This window comes from Vidua chalybeata, chromosome 3, assembly GCF_026979565.1.
Source record: "Vidua chalybeata isolate OUT-0048 chromosome 3, bVidCha1 merged haplotype, whole genome shotgun sequence".
Classification (NCBI taxonomy): domain Eukaryota; kingdom Metazoa; phylum Chordata; class Aves; order Passeriformes; family Viduidae; genus Vidua; species Vidua chalybeata.
The window spans coordinates 102,793,916-102,800,869 of NC_071532.1; positions in this window are offsets into that span (position 1 = coordinate 102,793,916).

The following is a 6,954-nucleotide window of genomic DNA, read 5'->3' on the forward strand; positions in this document are numbered from 1 at the left end:
GACTCTTTGGCTGAGCCAACACTACTGGACTGACAGGTCCTTGCAGGATCCTTGCAGGATCCTTGCAGGCTCAGCTCATGCAGCACCATGGCCTCATTCCAGCACTGTGAGGGGGGTAGGTGGGAGGTGTGTTTCTTTCACTTGTACGTCAGCATTTCATTCCAAGAGAAGTGCAAGTCCACAGGTACAGAGGATATCACATACTATTTCACTTTATACCTTGATGGAAAAAGTTGTGGGGCAGACTGCAGATTATCTTTCCTGCTGTATGGATGCACATGCTGGGATCAGGGCTGCAAGGGGCACAATGAAGTACCCTCATGGTATTGCAGAGTAGCCTCTTGCTCTCCAGGACCTCTAACTCCCTCAGTCAAATACAAGTGAAGTATAGCATGGATTATTACTTACTTCTGAAGTTATGCTCTGGATTTTCTGTCCCTCCAAACTCTGAAAAGCATCAGCTGTGAATCCAGATATTGTTTCTTTATCATATGGAATAAAATCCAAGCACCGTTGAGCAATATCTTGCCTCTTAATTTTAATAATGCATATCCTTTAAAATATGTTATCTCCTGAAAATAAATTATGGAATTCTTTTTTATAGACCAGCTCTTTACTGCTGACTATGTTAAAATTAAGCTTCTCTGGAGACTGCAGGTATTTATGACCATGACCGCATCAGTGCTGATCAAACTGCTTTGCTTGAGATCGACATTTTAAGCCTTCCCTTTTGTAACTATTGACATTGATAAGGTTTCTAAAGTAATACTTAAATAGTGTCCTTGTTCAGCTTCTTTTACCCCAACACCATTTTCTCTGTATGGTCTTTTGCTGAGCTATAACAACTAGAAGAAAATGACTTTGCAAAAATGGAGAGACAATCTTGAGGCCATTATGCTTTCTGATTCCAACTGTTATTTTATATACCTATAGAAATTATATGTTAGCTAAACCATCTGCTAAAGTCATGCACAAGCTGTTGTTTAACAGGGTCTGCAAATGATCAGATAGAGCCTCACAACCAGGTCATTCAGTCATTATAAATGCATTTCAAATAAGATAATTTGACCAGCTGAAAGATATATACATGTATTTTCTGAGGAGAAAAACACTAGAAACTCTTTGCCTGTTACTAGGTTTTAACCTTGGAAATATCTCTAGAAAGAGACTGGTGTCCAAACCACAAAATACAGAGCTGGATTTAAAAATTCTTCAATTTGGGGGATCTGGTATGTAGTTTTAGTTCTATTCTGTGTTGAGGGGGAACAAATTTATGAATTTTAGAGCTGCATCTGGGTTTGAGTTGGAAATTAATCCAAGAATGGGGTTATTTACTTCCAAGAATTTTGGTTCAGACCCCATTTCTAATTATTGTCACAACTGAGAAAGCACTGATCACTAATGCACGTCATTCAGGAACTCTGCACGAGTATACTTGTACAAAAGTTTCACTTTACTCAATTGGAAGCAAATGTAGTTTTTTTTTGCAGCCAGACCTGGTTTGGCCATGAGTAAAACTGCTTACAGCTCAGCAGAATGCAAAATTGGATCTTTAAGGTTAGCAGGATATGGCTTCCAGGAGCAATCAAAAGGACATCACTTACCTTGGACTTTGACTGAAAGAAGCTGAGTTTATGTGAAGACGTGTTTGTATCTCTGAAAGCTTTTGCTATTTTTGGTTAATTTCAGGAAGAACTACTAAACATACCAGATTTCTACAGTTTTTATGTAGGGTCTGTGTGAGGGTTCTCTTTGAGGAGAAAGCTGGAATGTGACTGTCAAAGGAGTTGCCTTTATGGATAAAAACACGGTGATTGAAAGAGAGTATCAGTCATTCTTAACCCTATCTGAGGAAATGGAGAATCTATCCCTGAAATCCCAAGCCATAGGAAAATAGATTTAATTAGCTTTGTTACTTTGAGGACCTTTGTTTTGTTTTGATTTTGGGTTTTGGGGGTTTTTAATATTTATGTAACAATTATGCTGTGGTTTGAAGCTTATTCTTTGCACCTCTCATGCTTCATATGATATTTTGACCAGAGAAAACATTCCTAAAGCTGTACAGTGAGGTCCACTTCTTAGGACAGTTCATGACAGATCAGGAAGATAAATATTTATGAACATCTTCCTAGGGCCCTGAACTTGTAGCTGAGGATGATGCTGCTAGTTGAGTTATTTAGAGAAATATGAATATATAAAATAAAGCATTTCCAAGAACAGATGCCTTAATTCATTCTGATCTTTGAGAAAGAAGAATTCACTCATGTGAATGGCAAAGGGGATTCAACTTGTGTGAGGAAATCTCTTGATTTTTGTGAAGCAAGTTGTTCTATCTTACCTCCTAGAAATACCTTAGGAGATAAAAATGAAGGTGGCATGTTTCAATTAATTGTTAATATAGTTTACCTCTTCCTTCTCAGAGGAAAACTTCCTTCTCAGTTTGAAAACTTAGCATACTTTGGGAAGAAGGCAATAGGAATTGCCACAGTAGATCAGATCCGTTGTTGATATAATCCAGTAGCCAGTACCCAACAGCAACCAGTGTCCAGGAGATGCTTCAAGGGAAATATGGCTCATCTCCTCTTTCCTCAAGGTCTCCCAGGATAGTTCTGTTTTAACATAATAACTAGAGAGGGGTTTGTGACCAGATTAGTGAGGTTTAATATGTCACCTTTATACCAATTCTGTGTAAAAGAGAGGATGTGGTGTGCTTTTAAAGGGTTAATGATGACCTGATGATTATCCAGCCTTAGTTAATAGGGTTTATTTTTGCTGTTCAACAATAGTGGAACCACAACAAGATTGGGTTTTTTTGAAGGCTTAACCCCAGACAGTCCAACACTCAACATGTCTACTCATTGCTTACTACCGAGATTTCATTAAGGTTCCAGGATTTAAGGCTGGAAAAACTGCATCATATCCAAGCTCTGATCAAGTAAAATTGCTTTTTCTTTTTTTTTTCTTTTTTTTTTTAATTTTATTTATTAAAGTTGAAAAATAAAGATGACCCAAGTAGAATTTTTGATTTTACCTCTCTGCATTTTATTTTATACATATCTTTGTTTAACATCAAAATAGCAGATGGATCCAATACTGGAAGGGGCCTATTCTCTGGTTCAGACATTCCTAAATTTCATAAAATCAGCCTCAGGATATTGCTGTTAATATGTCTGAGCATTCGTCCAATTTGCCCTCAAACCTAAATTACAACCCTAACCTAGATCTGGACACTATCAGCCCCTTTCTAATAAAAAAGTGGACTTTCTTTATCACAATGAATAGTTTTATCACTTGTGATCCTTTGAGGCCAAATATCCTTACATAATGATAATTCTGTAGTCTTTTATGATCCCTCCTTTGTAGTTATCTCAATGCACTTTATGAAAATAATTTCTTACATGTCAGCAAAATACATAGTTGATTTATTCTTTATGAACAGTTCAGTGCCCAAAGTTATCTGGAACCCAAAACAAAAAGCTTGTCTGTTCTACCTAAGATAAAACCCTGGAATCTAACCACTCTATTTCTGTGACGAGAAAAAAACAATTGTTTCACAATAAGTGAATTGCTAATATATTGTTTGTTTTTTTTTTTGTTTGTTTTTTTTTTTTTTTTTTTTTTGTTTGTTTGTTTGTTTGTTTGTTTGTTTTTTATGATCCTGTGATTTTCCTAATAGCCACTTGGCAAATGTAAGGTGATGTGAGTTTAAATCAATGTGTTTCTCAATGCAGAATGCGCAGTGCAGAAAATAAAGCAGTGTGAGGGTGACACTAGACTAAAACACAGGACATGGAGATTCATCTCATGTATTGACCACAGCTTCCTGGGGTGACTGTGGAAGTCACACTCACTCTTTGCATGTGGAGTCTCTGATGGTTTAGAGGACTAGTGGCACTTCCTTATTTCTTCCCTGTCTGATCTTAAAATCTTTATGGGCAAAGCTGCCATTCATTAGAAATCATTGTATTATCACTGATCATCAGGCTTTGAGCTCATCTTGAGCATGTTGATACTACTAGAATACAAATTTGAAGTAACACTCTAGGAATATTACATATTTATCTTGTATAGTAAACTAACTAATAGGAAGACTTACATTAAAGTTTTGACGTATTTCCTATCATCTCATGGAAGCCAAAATACAGTCACTAAAATGTAAAGTGAGTTTGTGTTCTGCACTGTTTCTGCCAGAGCTCTAAGGAGCTTTTCTGTCTCACAGCTTTAAGGAGCAGTCCCAGGAAATCCTCCCAGCTCCATGCAGCACTCGCTGTGTAGCTGAGCACTGAGTGACCACTGGATGGCTGCACTTCCCTTCAGCATCTCCTCGCCCTTGCTCCATCCTGTCATCCCAGTATTATGTGCTTATTAAGATGAACAATGGAAGGATACACCCAGAAATCTGGAAGCATTCAAAACCCAGGCTTCACTGTTCTCTTATATGTACACTGTGGCCCATCAGCCTGTACACTGAAAAATTACAGTGCTGTTGGAAAACACCATCAAGAGGCAATAAATGTGCAGGGAAGAAAGGGAGACACAGAGATGAGTTAGCAATTAAGTGAGCATATTCTGCACATTTACCTTGTTAATCTCCATGTGCTGGCCACTTCGCAGTCTGAGCACTTCTGCTGGATATCCTACTAATTCATAACTATTTCAGATTTTGATTCCCTTTCCTAAGCTGGTACCCATCAAGAAGTTCCCTGCCATGTTCTTGGATGATCTCCTGTTACTGATATGGAGCAGAGATTCTGACCTCTACCACCTGACATCTCTTCATCTCAGCCCCATTAGAAGATGACTTGTTATATTAGAGAGGTCACGTGTGAAATCATCAGTGTAGTTTCACAGCATTCTCATTTTCAGAGATAAAAAGTTCCAAGCCAAACTTGTAACTGAAGGTCTATTTAAGTTCTCTCCCAAGATCTTTTGACACCAGGAGATTTCTGGTGCAATAGCAAGACAAATAATATGAAATTATAAACAGCACCAGTGTGACCAGCAGAGGAAGCAACTCAGCTGCAGCATATCCTGTGGTCCTGAGATCTGGAAGAGCATCTATTACTTTCTTAATAATGAGTGCTGTAGACTGCCATGAACAGCCCCATTGGAAATGGTAGCAGGGAAGCTTTGGGAAGAGAGAAAATATTCTGATAGTTTCTGTGTTTATCCTGAAAAGTGACAGTAATGACTCTTTCTGCCTGATACTCTCTAGTCTTTTGTGTCTTGGGAGGACTTTTTTCTTCTATTAATTGAAACAACATAGGGAAAATGCATGAATTTTGATTTATGTGAGAAAAAAATAAATGCAGGATTAGAGCAAGGCACTGCTGTTAACAGGAGGTGTAGTAACTCAGAACTGGCAGATGCTAAGTTTAAAAAGGAAAAAGAGCAAAAAAAAAAGCTGTCAGTAAAAGTGGATGTGTCAATAATTATGCAGCATGAATGGATAGATGTGTTAAGAAAATACCCACACACCACAGTCCCATTTCAACTACAGAAAAGGTCTTTTGTTGTGGCTCACCAAAGTCAGGACATCAGAACGGAAGGAGAAAGCAGTTGGTGTGTTAGTGGAGCAGATGAAGTCAAGGAGCTAATTCTGGGTCTTGTATGCAATGCAATTTCCAGTCTCTCAATGCAGCTGGAGTGAAAGAAAACTTCTCAGTCTAAATATAGCATTGGCTGATTGCTGTGTGCTGTGCAGTCATGCTGAAAGGTTTCTGTCCTTATAGCCATGTGAGTGGGAGGCTCTTTGCAACCAGGCACCAGTGCTGTGCATGTGTGAGAGGATTTCCTGCTGCACTGAGCAATTTATGCCAAGAGCTTGCAATATTCAAAGGCTTTGATTCAAACTACAGCCTCTGCAGTCTTGGCGATGTCTGCTCATGGACTTTAAAGGACAAAATTTAGGTGATCATTTTATTTAAAGATTTAAAGGTTTTCTGTAGACTAAATGTTCAGCAGTTCACCTGCTGAAGTATTCACCCATGTCCCAGTTTGTGGGGCATTATTAGCCCACAGGGCCAGGCACAGCTGGGTGTGCATGGCACGAGGGTGTCATGGAAGGTCCCATGGCCTCTCCCTCATCACCTAGTGTGAAATGTGAGTGAATGGAAAAACAGAATTCAGCTTCTTGGATTGCCATTTATCTGGTCCTGTCCCTTAGGTGAAAACAAGGGCTATCTTTGGGCAGGTGAATTATTAACTCAACAGAATCTTGATTCTTCTGTCTTGTCAAGTGGGGATAACGTACCTTATCCCCCCCTGTAAATGGCTTTAAGATATCTGGATAAAAAGTTCTAGTTAAACACGGAATGTTATTTTTAGAGCACTCTGCCATCTGACTATGCCAGATGCAAAAATCCACTCCTGCTTGTTCAATAAAATTGAAGAAGACAGAATCAGAAACTTGGGCATTTTTTTCTATTTTTGAGAACTTTTGCACACAGATATGGAGTAATAGTGCCATTTGTCCTTTGGAATAACATCTTCTGAACACAGGAGAACTACTATTCCTTGCTCAGATTCTGCTTTCTCATTGATTTTCTTCACTTCTGCAATGATTAAAACTAGGGCTTGCTAAGAGGACGTCAGAGTTGTTTTGTTGTTTTAATTTTGAGCTTCTGAGTCTCCCAGGTTTAAACTGTAAGAGCAGTGCCCGTATGATACAGCTGCTTTCCATATGTGCTGGAGGGAGGAACGTGTGATTGTGAGGAATATGATGACATCCAAACCAATAAAACATTCATCCCAAGGTGAATGGGTGTATCAGTTATATATTTAGACATTCCCTTTTACTGGCAGACGTAGAGCAATTTAAAAGCTCAAAACCATAAGAGGAGGAAAGATCATAAGGGTCTGTGAGGGAGACTGACAGGGATGGAGGAGAGGGCTCATCATGAGCTACAGTGATGAAAACAGTGGGAGGTACAGATGAAGTGGAACCACTCAGGT